Source organism: Triticum aestivum, chromosome 4A (genome assembly GCF_018294505.1).
Source record: "Triticum aestivum cultivar Chinese Spring chromosome 4A, IWGSC CS RefSeq v2.1, whole genome shotgun sequence".
In the NCBI taxonomy this organism is placed as follows: Eukaryota; Viridiplantae; Streptophyta; class Magnoliopsida; order Poales; family Poaceae; genus Triticum; species Triticum aestivum.
Window position 1 is genome coordinate 699,050,472 of NC_057803.1, and position 16,392 is coordinate 699,066,863.

Sequence of the window (16,392 nt, forward strand, 5' to 3'; positions counted from 1 at the left end):
TCATATGTGATTAATGCCTTATTGATATGCTTTTATTTCTAGACTTTGGCGTGTGCCTCCGTTTTGCTGGATGTTGAATTGTTGGTCGCTTTGGTGGAGGGGACAAATTGCAAAAAAAAATCCAATCCATGCATTGTTCTTGTACGTAACCAATAATTTTCTCTCACGTATGAACTCATGGTAATATCTGCCAGTTCTAACTAATGATTCTCTTATCGGGCATATACGTGAGCCCATAAGAGATACTCCATCTGTACATAAATATAAGACGTTTTAGAGACAACCAGAAAAACAGAGAGTATACCATAATGAAAGGACAGGAGAGATATGTATGGACACAATGCAGGAATCAGAGACACCAGAACATTAGCAAACACTTTTTCGAGGCTTCTATCAACAAGTCGGGTGGATCATACCTCAGACACAAAGCTCATGCCTTAGACTGCTCAGCTCCATATGGAACTCGGGCTGAATTAAGTCACTAGTGCACCAAAACCAGTTGCCTCATAAAACTGAAAGGTGGAGGCGGGGAAATGAATTAGGGTTCAAAAGGAGGAAAGCGGGGAGAGAACGGTATCGTCACCCGGCTCATCGCATCTTCTAGATTCAAAATCTCGTGTACCTTAAAATATTCTTATGCGGCCTCTAAACTCTCATCCTTCAAAGAGGTGAACTCTTCCCCCTCTCACATAAGAAAGGTTGGCCTAGCACATGTATACAAGCAGATAAATCCAGCAGCTACGTCATATAGGTGTTGCTGTCAAGTTGCCGTTCCAGTTAATTAGGTTGCAATATTCAGTTTTGCTGAAGCCATGCCCACGGATTCAGCTATGTCACTACCTCTCCGGATGTCCTTTCTTCTGTTTGCTGGTACAACAATGCAAATTACTTCATAACATACAACAATGCTCTATAGAGATTTAGAGAATTATGGGCACTGTACTTGCCAGCACTGCAGTCTGCCGCAACATGTCGGCGGACAATTTACCAGTACCAATTTTTCGATGAATGAGAAGTTGAATTGTGGTTATCCTGAAACAGCAGAGTGACATGGTAAGAGCGAGAGATGTGCTTATGGAGATCTTTGTTGCTAGGAAAGCCTTTCATGTCAAAATGATATGCACAAACTCTTACCAAACTCTATTTGCAGACACAAATTCATATTCGGTGACTGATCAGCGCATAGGAATTTTCTCCCAAGACATGAACATATTCTGAAAACAAGTTACCCATTTTCTACAACACTGTCCAAAACATGAAAATATAGAAACATTCATGTCATTGTCCTCTCCTAGAAGACAGTGACACTGACCAAATCGAAACAAATACAGTGGACCCGCGGATCACATATATAAGATGCTGAACATGGTAATCTTACTCTCAGCAAGCAGCAGCTAGCGCTGATCATGGCACCCCAGCTCTCCTCCCTTGCTGCATCTGCGGGCATATGTGTAGTCTCAGCTCTCGCCTTAGCCCTGATGGTGATCACCCTCTACATCATTGGCGTTGTTGTATCCTTTGCCGTCTTCTACATCAGAGAGTTCACCCAGAGAGCCCATGATCGGCCGCCGCTCACCGGGACCGTCTTCCGGCAGCTCAACAACTTTGACAAGATCTTCGATGAGCATGTGAAGTATGCACTCCTGCACCCCACCATTAGGCTTGTCTATCCTGGGCACAGTGAGATTTTAACCGCCGACCCTGCCGTCATCGAGCATATCCTTAAGACAAACTTCAGTAAATACAGCAGGGTAGTTTTCCTTGCTCATCATTTTTGTTCCTCCTGTTTTTCTTGCTAACTAGTAAGATGGTGGTAGATGATTCAGTATGCATGTCAGATGGTAAATAGGATCCTTCAAAATTTGAAGAGGATGGCCAAAAGTCAAAACTTGAGTAGTCTGTAGAACATATTGCCATGTTCTATCCACCTATGAATTTTCATTCATGCTAGTCAGACTAATAATATACTACTACCTCCGTCCCACAATATAAGAGCGTTTTTGATACTAGTTTGCAGTACACTAGTGTCAAAAACGCTCTTATATTATGGGACGGAGGGAGTTCTATTTAGAGAGTAAACTGAGTGCCTGTGGAAATACTTTGTCTGACTATAATTTCGCAATGATGGATCCTATTTTACAGGGGGCCTTCAACACGGAGACCGTGAAGGATCTGTTTGGAAATGGGATTTTCGTTACAGATGGAGAGAAGTGGCAACACCAGAGAAAGCTAGCAAGCCATGAGTTCTCAACCAAAGTGCTACGTGACTACAGCAGTGATGTTTTCCGAATGAATGCTATGAAATTGGCAGAGAAGACCTCAGCTGCAGCAGCTAACAGAATTACCATAAACTTGCAGGTACTTCCTCAATATAAACAGTATAGTACTGTAAGTGCTAAGATCATAATTCTAGCTTTAATAGTTCACTCTATGCATGTCAAATTTAGAACTTTAAACTACAAAAGAGAGAAGCAAATCAAATCCTAGACCTAAATGGCCAAATAAAAATTCAGTTAGCTATTCTTGGCAAATAGAGTAAACATAGTTTCTCCAAAACTTCTGAATTGGGCTATGCATTACTAAGATTTCTGAGTGAGCAAAGTAAAGATAAGAATTAATTGATTGATTGCGGGTTTACAAAGTGGGATTCGGTTTTGACCTTAACACGCTATCCGGATCAGATGAATCCAGCATTGAATTCAGCAAGGCCTTCGATGAGGCAAATTATCTTGTTTACCATCGGTATGTTGATATGTTCTGGGAGTTGAAAAGGTATCTTAATATCGGGTCAGAAGCCAAACTGAAGAGGAGCATAAAGATAATCGACGACTTTGTGATACAGTTGATCCATCAAAAGAGAGAGATCATGAAGAACATAAGTGGCCATGTAAGTCAACCTGTATGATAGTTTGTTACAACTATTTCAAAATTTTACATATGTTCAATTCTATCTTTTATGATAAATGCAGAAAGCCAGAGATGACATACTATCAAGATTCATACTGGAAAGTGAGAATGATCCTGGGACGATGAACGATCGTTACCTTCGTGACATAGTCCTCAGCTTCCTGATTGCTAGTAAAGACACCACAGGGAATACCCTTACATGGTTCTTCTACATGCTCTGCAAGAACCCAGTAGTGCAGGATAAGGTTGCCTTTGAAATCAGAGAATATGTCGAGTGGACTCAAGAAGATACCAGCATGGAAATATTCACCGCAAGATTGAAACAAGGTGCTATTGACAAAATGCACTACCTCCATGCTGCGATTACCAAGACTCTCCGGCTGTATCCTGGTGTTCCGGTGGTACAAATCATTCCTCATGCTATTCATTTTAATAGTAGAGTCCAAAAATAACAAGTCCAGATAGCTTCGACATAATCTAATTTGGATCTGGCATACACAGTAACTTAATTTGTGCTACACTTTTCAGGATGGTAAGATGGCAGATGAAGGTGATGTACTGCCAAACGGCCAACGAGTAATAAAAGGAGATGGAATGAACTACATGATTTATGCCATGGCTAAAACATGACATCACAAAATTGCAAGAGAGGATAGCTAGCCATGGCTGAAACCTATTGATCAGCTTGGTCCTTTGAACTGAGTCTGAAACAAGGATCATTATATGAACTTTGCAGGAGTTTTCATAATATGATAGTACCACTAAGGCCCATGAAGATCATACCTTCCCATTCTATTATCTTCATGCTGAGAAAGCACACTTTCTGTCAGATATAGCGGCACGCCACGCCGGTGAATATGCCTGATTATGGTGGTACTGTTAACAGTAACAAAAATTGAGAAGGTAGAATGAAAACCAATAAGCCCATGCTTATTGCGATATAACTACTTAGTACATTTCTGACTTACAATCAATATAATACAGCCTGAACAAAATGCCTAGTATAAATCAACACAACATGAACAAAAAGCGCATATAGTTGCTAAGGATCCATGTAATACAGAGCTATGAGCAAGTTTTGAGTAGTTTGCATGTCAAATCTGTAGAACTTAACAGGTTACAAATCCCACAAGTCAAAAGTACATCTTGAAGGTAATAACTATCTCTGTTTAAGTATTCTAAAGCACTGCCAAAAGATGCACTATTCTGGTTCACTTTAGGAAATCAAGATGAATTCGACCTGTCAAGAAATCTCTGTATTCTCATTCATCAACCTTGTGGCCAGCACCTTCCTTGTTCCAATCGCAAGTGTTTCTTCGTGTACTTCCACAGTACATATGTTTGTTTTATAGCCCTAGATCAATTTCTCCATGAGCAAGAACACATGCAATCTAGCCAAAGCTAGCCAACAGAGGCAGGTCGATTGATTTCTTCAGTAGCTTGCCGCGAACTTTTGTCATAGACTGATAATCAAAGGCTACCACCCAGTTAAGAGAGAGCTGCCGAGACAACAATAGCTATCAACCAAGCTGATCTCCGTGTACATGTGTTGGTCAAGACTACAGCAAGCCCTGCTCCTTGTGTACGGGCTGGTGTGACGTGCTACCTTTGTGTGCTTTCAGCTAGGTGCGAGTTGATCATGCATTTGTTGATACACCCCATCCCCAACTGTGATGATGCGTGCGTCTCCTTCCCCTGGCTAGATGGGAGCTCTGCCTATTGGCTTGCCTTGCCTTGCACACACAAAAATCCTCTACTCCAATCACGCTTATTGCAAAAACTAATTCCTCTACTCCAATCAGCCTTTTTGCTTCTGTGAATCCTTGTTTTCGTGTATTGAATCGCAAGATCATCAGAAACTTAAAGAACAAATCAAAGTCTAGGAGTCTAAATTCAGAATTCCAAATTGAGGAGGGCTAACCTTAATAGCAGAACTCGTGGAAAGTCCTGTAGATTCCAAATTGACGAGGACTAACCCGGCGACCTAGCGCTCGCGGTCCTGATGTAGCTCTGCATCTCCCGCTCCTTCATGATGCGGCCTGGATGTCCGCATGCAGCGCCTCTTGCAGCTCCTTCACAGGCCCGTCCACCACTGCCCTGCACCCCTGTCCTCCGAAGGCTGGACCGCTGGAGGGGGTGGAGCTCGCAGCCGGATTTGAAGAGAACGCGAGCGCGGGTGAGGGTGGCGGCGGCGGCAACCCTAGCTGGGAGATCCGGCAAAGAATCAGCTGGCCACCCATCCTGCTTGCCGCCTTGACAGGTCCCTCTGCAACTGCCCCTGGAGGAAGAGGCGGAGGAGAGAAACGAGGAGGAGCAGAGGTTGCTTCGTGGGGAAGAGAAAACAAGGGAGGTGTTATCTGGCCGATATTCTTTTCTTTTCAGCTATCTGTTTTTCTCCCTCGCCCGTCCCTAACGCCCACGTGGCATAGCTCCTCGCTCGGCCCTTGGGCGACTGTTAATGGGTTGTATGTTCAATCCATATGTATAATAAATTGAATATACCATGAACAGGATTAAAAAGAAAAGTGATCTTGCCTTCTTGGTTTAATGTTGTGTGTAGGGCCAAGCCAAGGCCAACACTGTCACCCTGTTGTGGTGCTGCGTCATTAAGTAATCTACACAGTAATGAATCCTATTGTTATTGTTGTCACGCCTACTATTTTCTACTTGATCCTTTCGTCAGTTCTGTAACAAAAAATCCTCTGCTTAATTTATTTGACCTGGTTTATATTGCTGGACGGTTGCTGAGGCTCATGTTATCACCCATCACCAAATTTGTCACACTCTTTCCTGAAAGGGCATTAAGACCTAACGATTATGTGCTCCGCATGATTAGCATGTTGCCAAATCGGTTGCGCTGCATCATTAGGCCTTAAATTTTGCCTCCTCCGGATGGCCACTAATCCATGTTGGCCCCTTTGCCCCTGGCGTGGATCATAGCCACCAGTTCATATTAAAGCATTATCGCCTCCATGTAGTATTTTTTGACTTCCAGTTTAGAACATTATCAGCCCGGCATCTTCAACTTCTCTTGCCGTCTGACGATAACAAACTGAAGTATGCACAAAGAAACAGCACAAGAAATCATCATAGGGTCATCCATCTAGTACATCTTAAGAGAACAGAAACAAAATAATCACTGCAAGTTACGAAAGGGGAATATCAAGGATTTTCGGTTAGCTTGATCCTGTATACTCATGTACTCCTAGTTAATTTACCAAGCAGTTTCAAAACAAAAGCAATGGAACTTGAGCTGAAATAGAACTTGATAGCCTGTACAGTGAATATATGCAGTGAATAGAAATTGACAGGTTTTCTTGACTGAATTCAGTCCTATACAGTGAATATATGCAGTCAATATACAATCATTGTAATTTTTGGGAGTAACTTTTGGTGTCAAATCACTCAAGCTGTAACTGAATTTTCAAACTGAACTTGACACAATACTATTTTGATGGGTTTTATAATTGTGGTTATATACTCTATAAATTTATTCATCAACATGATTTCTTTATTTTTTGTGTCATATATTTTACATATCTTTAGTAATTGAGTTCGGTAACTGTTTTCACTCTGTCCTGAAGGTTTTTGTTTTTCAGCAGTTAATTGATGGTTTGATACATAATACATTTCATGCATAGGGTGCTAGAGTTGCACTTAACTTGCTAAAATCATCCCCTTGTTCTTACTGGTTATAGAAATGGACAGGGCATGAACAGTGCTACTCTAGTATCTAGTTGGGGAGGGACAAATGGACAGGGCATCACTGTAGCTGTACTGCACAACAAACTATTAGTCTTAGGATTAACACTCCTCATATGAGATGAGAGGTTTTTTTTAAATGGCTTCTTGTAGTTTTGAAAATTCAGTTTATTCGGTTACTGAAAATTCAGTTAGGCACACAAATTTCAGAACTTTTGTGTACCCTAGTACTTGGTGTTTGTAGAAAACCATGAGTGTCAATGTGACTAGAATTCACTTGTTCTTATATGGGTGAAACTTCACTTGTTTAGCTAGAATACCAAAGTGGCATCTAGAATTATGTCAGTTTTGTTTTGTAACTAGAAGACCAAAGTGTGTTACTCACCTGGGATCTTAACTGTTGGGGGGTAGTATTGTAACTAGAAGACCATGTCTTTTCAGAATTGAGCTAAAGATTTGGGGATAGTATTTCTGATTTTAGAGCACCTTTGCTGGATGTATTTTACAGCAGCTATTGGAATCAAAACAATTTTTGTGGGTTGTCATGTTAAGTTGAGTGAATTTTTGAACAATAAAATGTTTATATCAGTGGCAGTCTTGCATCTGTTACCTTGTTAGCTACTTTCAGTTGAAGTCTTGAACAATAAAATGTTTATATCAGTGGCAATATTGCTTGGACAGTAGTATGTATGCTCATCACTTTATGTATGGTGTTATGCCCTATTATCTCTGTTCAGTTGACTAATGAAGCACTAGGCTCATCCATGGTACAAGTTCACCTGTGAACACTTGAAATTAGTCAGTTCATCTTGTACTGATAGATGTAAATTGTGTCCAGTTGGCTTTGAAGCACCAGTTTTTCCTGTTTCTAACTCTAAATCTGATATAAACCATACTGTTGGTATAAGTGGTCTTTTGTATATGTGCTGATGCTTTGTTAATATAAAGCTATAGATGATGTGTACTTGTGATGATGCTACTTGTGATCTTCTGAACTGACCCATTGGTGACTTCATTACGCGGGGATAATGATTTTGCAGGTGCCCCGAGAGGCCCTTGAGTTTGCCGGAATGTCGATTAACTTACGTTCCAGCAAATTCGGGTACTCCATATGTCCTATTTTCAGCAAAGGTCATGCTGAAATTTTCCATGAATTTTAGCATGACTTTGCTAAAAATAGGACATATGGGGTACTTGCGACTAATGCATGAGCCGGGGTATCTTAGTACTTAATTAAGTAGGATCAACTGCCCCGCCATTCTTGCTGCATTAAACCATAGGTGGCAATAGAGCCAAGTGATTAGGCCCAAGCGTCGACAAACCCTAAATGATAAAACCTTGGCTTTTAGGGTGCCTCGGTGTCGATAAGAACCTAAATGATGAAAGCTTAGGCTTTTAGGGTGCCTCGGAGTCGACAAACCCTAAATGATAAAGGCTTAGCTTTTAGGATGCCTCAGTGTCGACAAACCCTAATTGATGATTCCATGATCTTGTTCCTTGACAATAACCAACTTTTTGACCAAACTTTTTTTCTATTTAGAGCGAAACATGGCCAACAACGATGAGGCCGGCGGTTCGGGCGGCAAGCAATTCTGGGAGCTGTCCCAGGAGATGGAGGAAGAACCTCACCGCTATGAGGACGTCGCGGAAGACACCGATCCTGACTACACAACCCCTAGTGGCGTCGGGGATGACACCACTGATGGTGCCGCCGAGGATGTCACCATTGATGATGGCGGCGCACGCACAGATGGAAGCTAACTGAAGAGGCAACATAAGGATCGGCGCCCGAATGTGCTCGACACTGTCAAGGAGGAATTTACTGAAGTGAACTCCGACGGGCATCCAACGGCGCCCAAAGAATTAGTCAAGGGGTACTCGGTTCAGCTCGGGTGCATTCTCTGGAGCACCGTCTCGATCAACACTGAGAACCTAAGGCATAAGGACCGAGGGAATTTGTGCAGCCTCCTCTTCACGAAGCTGCACGAACGATACAAGTTCCCCGCTGACTTTGCAAACACATGCCTCTCAGGGAATAATGTGAACAATGCCGCCCTCACAAGGATGAGCACGTCCCTGTCTACTTGGAGAAGCTCGGTGAAGAGAATGATTGAAAAAGGTGATAGTTATGAGAAGATCCAGGAGAAATATCCTCCGATCAGCGAAGATGACTACAAGGAGTTCAAGATCAAGTGTGAGAGCAGCGCAACCGTGGAATCTAGTCAATGGGGGAAAGAAATGCGGGAGTTGAACTTAGGGGTCCACCAACTCGGTCCCGGCGGTTACAGAGTGGTGGAGCCTATATGGGACAAGGAGGACGCGGATCATGCCGAGCAAGGCCTACCGCCCTGCTTTGAGAAATACCATGACAAGCAGACCAGGAACTTTGTCAGGGCCCGGTACAAGAAGGACCCGGTAACAAAGGAGCTTACCACGGATCCGAAGACCAAGGCGCTTGAGGTTGTTCTGGTAAGGAATACACCCCCGCGTAATTAGCTCCATATGGTTGCATTGTAATTAATGAAGCCAAATTTCTAAATGGTTCACATTCCTTCTGCAGGAGACTGAAAGCAGTAGCGCGGGGTCGTCTCAGAGCTCCCCTGCTTGGGACAACACTCTAAATAGGGCGTTGAATGTAATGAAAAACAAGGATAAGCTCAGTAAGCCGTCGTCAGCTGGTCGTGTGGCCGGAAAAGGCTTGTCCATAAAATGGTCATCATACTATACCGCTGGTGGGCGAAAGGAGAGAACGACCAGCTCGGAAAGCCAGTCGCACGAGGTTCAAGAACTCAAGGCACAAGTGGCGCGGATTCCGGAGATTATCCAAGAGCAAGTGCAATAACAACTCGGAACAACGCTCACCGCCATGGTGCCTACCTTGATTCAGGGGTTGACGGCGTGGATTGCGGGCGGCCAACAGGGGCAACCCCCGATTCCCATCTTCACGACCAGCAACTCGCACAACACGCATGCGCCGCCATTGGTGTCTCCGCCGGAGGCGGTATTCGTGTCTCCGGCGCCGGCACGGGCATTGGAGCTTAATGCACCCGGCGGGTGTACGCCGGCCGACACCTCGCCAGCAAGTGGCCCCTCCGTCAGTTGCACGCCCGCTGTTGGCGGTGCTTCGACATTAGCCGAGCTCGACGGCATCACGGTAACTAAGCCGCTCGGCTGATGACTTCATCTCCTTGCCTTTGACTGGGCATCCCTGACGCCCTACATGTTTTCGCAGGGCGTCGCCGATGTTCCATGCACTCTCCTGCACTTCGTGGGCGGCGAGTTGATCGAAGTCGCCAAGGGCAGAATCGTTCAACCGGCCAACCCCGTGTTCCACGGTAATCTGATGCCACCCATAGTGTATAGGGTTGAACTGGTTCGGGTGCGCTAGGCTGCGATGAGTTGTTACCTCCGATTCAACCCGCTGGGGCCGACGAAGATGATGAGATGACCCTCAGCGCCTGCGTAAGCTGGCCCCTGCTTTGGCCGAAGAGCCAGATTCATTTGGGGGCGGGGGACAACACACCACAGACAAGACTGCAAGTCGTGCCGGCGCCAAGCCATGGCAAGAACGCCGCAACGCTACCGGACATGCCGGACATCCCTATGGCACAGGATCCGGACATGCATATGGCACAGGATCCGGACGACGACGACAACGACGATGGTACATTTACCAACGTCGATAAGTACTTTGCTGAACATGGGTACAGTGATGAATTATGCGGGCCTCCTTCTCAAGAACCCAACCTGAAAAAGACGACCGCGATCTAGCTGGTACCACGAAGAAACCTAATTGCAACAGGCGTTGTCTGGCGTTCAGTTCTCAGGAGACGCCTCCAGCTGCTGCCTTCACCGAGCCTCAGATAGCCGAGGTGCGAAATATTATCAGCCCCAACACGCTCAAGAAGGCAGTCTGTGAGCAGAACTCGATCCCATTACAGCAGATCAAGAAGAAGGGACGGAAATGAAATACTAACAAGGGCGCCGGTGCGAGCCAGGCGACACCGAGTATGATCCGTGCTGAGGACGGGCCACCTTCACCTAAGGATATCTCGAGGAGGGTGCATGTGGCGGGTAGGGCGATGCTACCGACAAATATGCTCAATGCTGCAACCGGTGCTATGCAGAGTCTGCATCACAGTGTTCTTTCTTTGGAGAAGCGGCGTCTCTCCCAGAATGATGTGGCATACCCGGTTTTCGTGGCCAAGGTTCCAGAGGGCAAGGAATTTGTGGATAGCGCCATCAGGGGTACGATCGTCCTGCGGTTTGATGACATCTTTGCTATGTCTAACCTTCATCCGCTGCACTACACCTTCGTTCGGCTGTTTTCGCTGAGTATGGAGATGCGGAACATCGTGATAGTCGACCCCTTCTACATGCGTGCCAAGATCTTGGGCATCGCTGGGGACCGGCAAGTCGCGAGTTCACACCTCGAAGGCGTCATTCTGGCAAACCCAGATAAGGATAACTTCCTCGTGCCTTAATTTCCCGAGTAAGTCATCCCCTCACCGCCCCGTAACATATGATTTCTTAGATTTCGATCATTTTTTTCTAACATTCCGTGTTTTGTGCAGTGACACACATTGCACACTCATCGTCTTAAGCCCAAAATACTCCTTGGCCACGTATTTTGACCCGGACCGTGAGTCGAAGATAGAATACACAAATATGAAGAAAGTTCTTGATGATGCTCTCCCCGGCTACGCCAGATCTGGAGGCACCTTCAAGAGGCTAGTTCATAGGTACGACAAGCACGTGTTCATCCACAATAAGACGTTCCCCTGCGTTAAGTAGCCGCCTGGCGGTCAGGAGGATGCCTACTATGCCCTCCATCACATGCGGGCGATCGTACGGGACTATAATCACCTTCTGCTACCAGATAATCTCAAAGATTGGGCCACTATCTTGTCGGCAAGCCAGGACGCGGACATCAGACAAGAATTCTTTCGCATCCATTCGGAGTTTGCGGAAATCATCCATCAATATGTCCTTCATACCTCGGGGCAGTTCTACCTCAGATCTCAACCGTCCAATAGTGAGATTGAAACAACGCTACAAATGCAGGCTGACAACGCCCGCAATTTCATGACCATCACGAAAGACGGCGGCTTCATCCACGCTCCGGTCCCCTGAGTGGAGTCGAAAATAGTGATGCTATCTGAAATGTCGATTGGCTCATGTTGTAATATTAAACTTTAATGAACTTGTATGTCTCTTTGGTTTGGATAGTCGTTCAACTTATATGTAATTGATGCTATTTATTAGTAGGACGATGAATCGTGCTGTTATAGTTGTAATATTAAACTTTAATGAACTTGTATATCTCTGCGAATTGCTACTAACGTTTTGTTTGGCTAGTGCATAGAGATGCCGTCGTATGTCATGTACAAGGGTAAGGTTCCCGCAGTCTACAACGACTGGGAGGAGTGTCCGAGACAGGTTCACCGTTTCAGCGGTAACAGTTACATAGGGTACACCACTAGGGCGGAGGCCGAAGTTAGATACGCGCGGTATCTAGCGGGAGACAGGAGGGAGCGCTGGAGGAACCGGATGAAGACCAGTTTCATCGCGATTATGCTCATCGTGATGACCGCAGCTCTCTTCTATGTGATGGTAGTTTAGATGATCGATATCGACTTGTAATGTGAAGACAAACTCGCTACTCGCGGTTTCGAGACATGTAATGTTATAACTTTGTTCAGTATTTGAAATTCGGAGACTAATATGATGAATTGTATTCGGAGACTAATCTTCTATTGTATTCGATAAATCTGCTGTTGTTGTGCTCTCTATATTATGTGCAGTAACAGGTTTTGTAACCTGTGCAAATATCAGAAAAGAAAAAAAATCCCTAATATTCATACTAATGGCGCACCACTCAACACACTAATGGCGCACTGCAGAAAGGACACTAATGGCGCACCACACCCTAGTGCTCCATTAGTATGCCAAAGCACATGGGTACATATGGCCCCCTGGGAGGCATACTAATGGCGCACGGTGGGCTATACTAATGGCGTACTGCATGGTGCGCCATTAGTATAGCAGATACTAATGGCGCGCCATTAGTATTTAATTCTAATGGCGTGGTGCTAGTGGTGCACCAGTAGTACGCCATTATTAGGCAAAACTGGTGCGCCACTAGCAGGCCTTTTCCTAGTAGTGTATAAGGCACATATATTTTTTTCGGGAATATTGGGCACATATATAAGCCCATAAGGTAGGTGGCAACCACAAAAATAGAGAGTATACCATGATAAAAGAGCCCATAAGATAGGCGGCACATTTTTTCCAGTATTTTTGTTTGGTTTTTGGTTTATTTTTTTTATTTTTTTCTACTTACATATAAATACATAGAGTTTTTGAGTGATTCCTTTTGCTTTAGGTCACAAAAATAATAAACTTTCTGTTAGTGCCATTAGTTTTCAAATTTGATAGTTTAAATTTGAAATTTCTATGAATCACTAGTTTGTGAATAACTTTACTTTAAAAATAAATTTTTGAGTGATTCTTTTTCCTTCTATTCAATATTAGTGTTTTTTATCATTATGTTCAATATGGTAATTTTTAGGTTATTTTAAATAGGTGTTCTAATCAAAACAAACTTTGTTATTTTAGTTTGCTAATAATGTTTCTAACAAAAAATACATTATGTAAATTCTTTTTGTTGTTATGTTTTGAACAAAATAATATTTTAGTTAATTCTTTTTAGTTCATTCTTTTTTGCTATTAGAGTTTTATAAAAGTTTTCTAGTTCATTCTTTTTGCTATTAGTTTATTCTTTGAGCTAAATGACGTTGAAATTGAAAATCACTGCAAATGAAGTCTGAGCAGGTTGAAAGTTGGTATGGTATCATGATTTCACCCACATAACATTTGCTAAAAATTTGAGAGGATTACGCATAAACTGGAAGCACTTCGTGTACAAAATGGACAATCTCTTTTGAAGTATCACAGTTTCGGACGAAAACTCATCTGTTACAAAGAGATTTTGTTTTTTGAACTTATTTGAACTCCAGACTTTTTGTGTGTTCGAAATGCACCATTCAGAGCCACATCCTCCGTTCTCAACCCTTTCTGACTTCATTTGGTATTTTTCATGCACTTACTGAGTTTTTTGAGCTAAATGATCCTGAAATTGAAAAGTAAATTCTCCATAAAGGACTTCGACATTCTTATCCTGTGGGGCCTATAAACTCCCATCCTCCAAAGACTGCGGCCTATTAATTTGGCCGAAAATTTTGGCATCCCACTGAACTACAACTTTCAAAATTTTGGCCGAAAACTATCAATTTTTTCATAATATGTCCGCAAAAACTACCGAAAATGATTGATGACCATTTTAAATTTAAACACGTTTATGACAGGCGGGACACACCCGTTAGGGCTGATGTGGCAGGAGAGTCAATGCCGTTCATTTTGACCATTATGTTGCCCGTTATTACAAGTGGCACCCACACCTCATCATCAACCTTTTTTCCTCCTCATCCTCTCACTCTTGGCATTTCAACAAGCACGTTATGTGCATAAGACCACAGTTCCGCACCGACCGCATTGAGCAGTGGACGGAGTAGCAGTCGCCGGTGGCTCTTGACGACAAGCCTAGGCGTAACATCAAGCATCCAAGAAACGAAGCAGCTATATATGTGCCTTGTGTAGGCGTACTGTCTAGTTCTCGGGGATATATACCACACATGTCATCCTCCTCTGTGCTAGCAGCTGCCGTGCCGATGTCAAAGTGCTTCATCCTAGTGCACGGCATGGGCCACGGCAGGTGGTGCTGGTACAAGGTAGCCACCCTGCTCCACGTCACACGACACTGGTCTAACGCGTGGACGTGTAAGACCTCACCTTCGAGGTCTACACCCGCCCACTGCTGGACGCGCTCCGCAACCTCCCGGACGGCGAGATGGTGGTGCTGGTAGGCGATAGCTTCGACGGGATGAGCATCACGCTCGCAGCCGAGGAGTTCCGTGCCAAGGTCCCGGCCGCTGTGTTCATCACCGCCTTCATGCCGGACTGCGCCAGCCCGCGCCTCAAACTGGGAGCACTGGATTAGCTACTGCTGCCCACTGGTCTCCATGTGCATGAGAAGGTGCGGTGGTACTGTATTGCTGCCCAACTGAAGGTGTAGCTGATGAAGCACCTCATGTTCCTAGCCACGGCCACCATGAGCTTGTGAAGGTGCGGCAAGGGAGTAGCATCAGGATCGTGATTCATCTTTGTGCACATGAGGCGCTTGTTGAAATGCATGTGAGGGAGGAGGAAGAAAAGAGATGATGCTGACATGTGGGGTCGACATGTCATAATGATCAAAATAAACAACAATGATTTTCCTGCCACGACGGCACTGACAGGTGGGTCCCGCCTGTCAAAAACGCTAACTCGTCTAAACGGCCATCAATCATTTTTGGTATTTTTTAGGGACGAATTATGAAAAAATCGGTAGTTTTGAATCAAAATTTTGAAAGTTTTAGTTCAGTGGGACGCCAACCCCAACCAAAGTTTCAGATCGCGGGCTAAGGCATTTAGCGGCTGGCTCTGTGCCAACGCTACAGCCGCTATCGCCGGCCATAGCGGCTGCTAAGCCATTTCGCGGCTACAGTCTTGTGCATGTATATCACACATCTGTACTAATACATGTGCATATTTTTCTCAGAAAACAGCATATTTTCAGTAGAAAACAGAGGATTCTCAATATAAATTCGAACATAACAAGTACAGAAGAGATCTGCAGCAGTTCAACAGATAAATAGAAACATAAATTCATGACCGCATCAAGCATAACATCAGCAGTTCGGCACTTAGCTTCAGTAACAACAACAACATGTCCATAGTCCATTACATGGATCACAAAATCTTCAGAATTCATTTGTCGAAAGCACACATGAAAGGACAGAATAATGAGCGCCAAAATGAAGTTCATAGAGAAACCGACAAGCTCATATGTCAGAACCAGAACTCATGTCGGTGTCCTCGTCGTCATCACTTTCTGAAGCAGAGGAAGCAGAGAGAAGATCTTCTTGAGGAGTAACAGGGATCATCATCTTCTTCTTCTTACCATAGACATCCCTCTTCCTTTTCAGTAGATTAATAGCAGATGTTCCTGGTCCAACATGCGAGCTTGCATATGGAATATCTTGATCTTGATCTTCACCTTGTTCTTCATCACCATTTGGCACTACACCAGTGATCCATTCATCCTCATCATCTTCTAAAACATCTACCACCTGCTTCTCAATGGGGTCCTTGCGTTTGTTTAGTTTCTTGTCCTTCAGTTTGGAGTTGAACTTGATGAAAACAAGGTCACTCATCTTGTCATGCAGCATCCTGCTGCGTCTCTTCGTGTGAACCTACAAAATGAACAAATCAATATCTCAAAGGCTGCAGCAAGCATAACATTACCAGATAAATAGAAGAAGTATAATCAAGATCACTAGTTCTGCACTTAAGTTCATAGAGAAATTGACAGCATCACAAAGTCCTCAAAATGGATTGAACAATGCATTTAAGTGGAAATTGTTGGAAATATGCCCTAGAGGCAATAATAAAAGATTATTATTATATTTCCTTGTTCATGATAATTGTCTATTATTCATGCTATAATTGTGTTATCCGGAAATTGTAATACACGTGTGAATACATAGACCACAACATGTCCCTAGTGAGCCTCTAGTTGACTAGCTCGTTGATCAACTGATAGTCATGGTTTCCTGAATATGGACATTGGATGTCGTTGATAACGGGATCACATCACTAGGAGAATGATGTGATGGACAAGAC

General features: G+C 44.0%; 1 pseudogene; it reads left to right on the plus strand.

The window, feature by feature from the left end:
- Window positions 1-1,406: 1,406 nt before the first annotated feature.
- LOC123084312 (cytochrome P450 704C1-like) lies at window positions 1,407-3,537 on the plus strand (annotated as a pseudogene).
- Window positions 3,538-16,392: the final 12,855 nt, after the last annotated feature.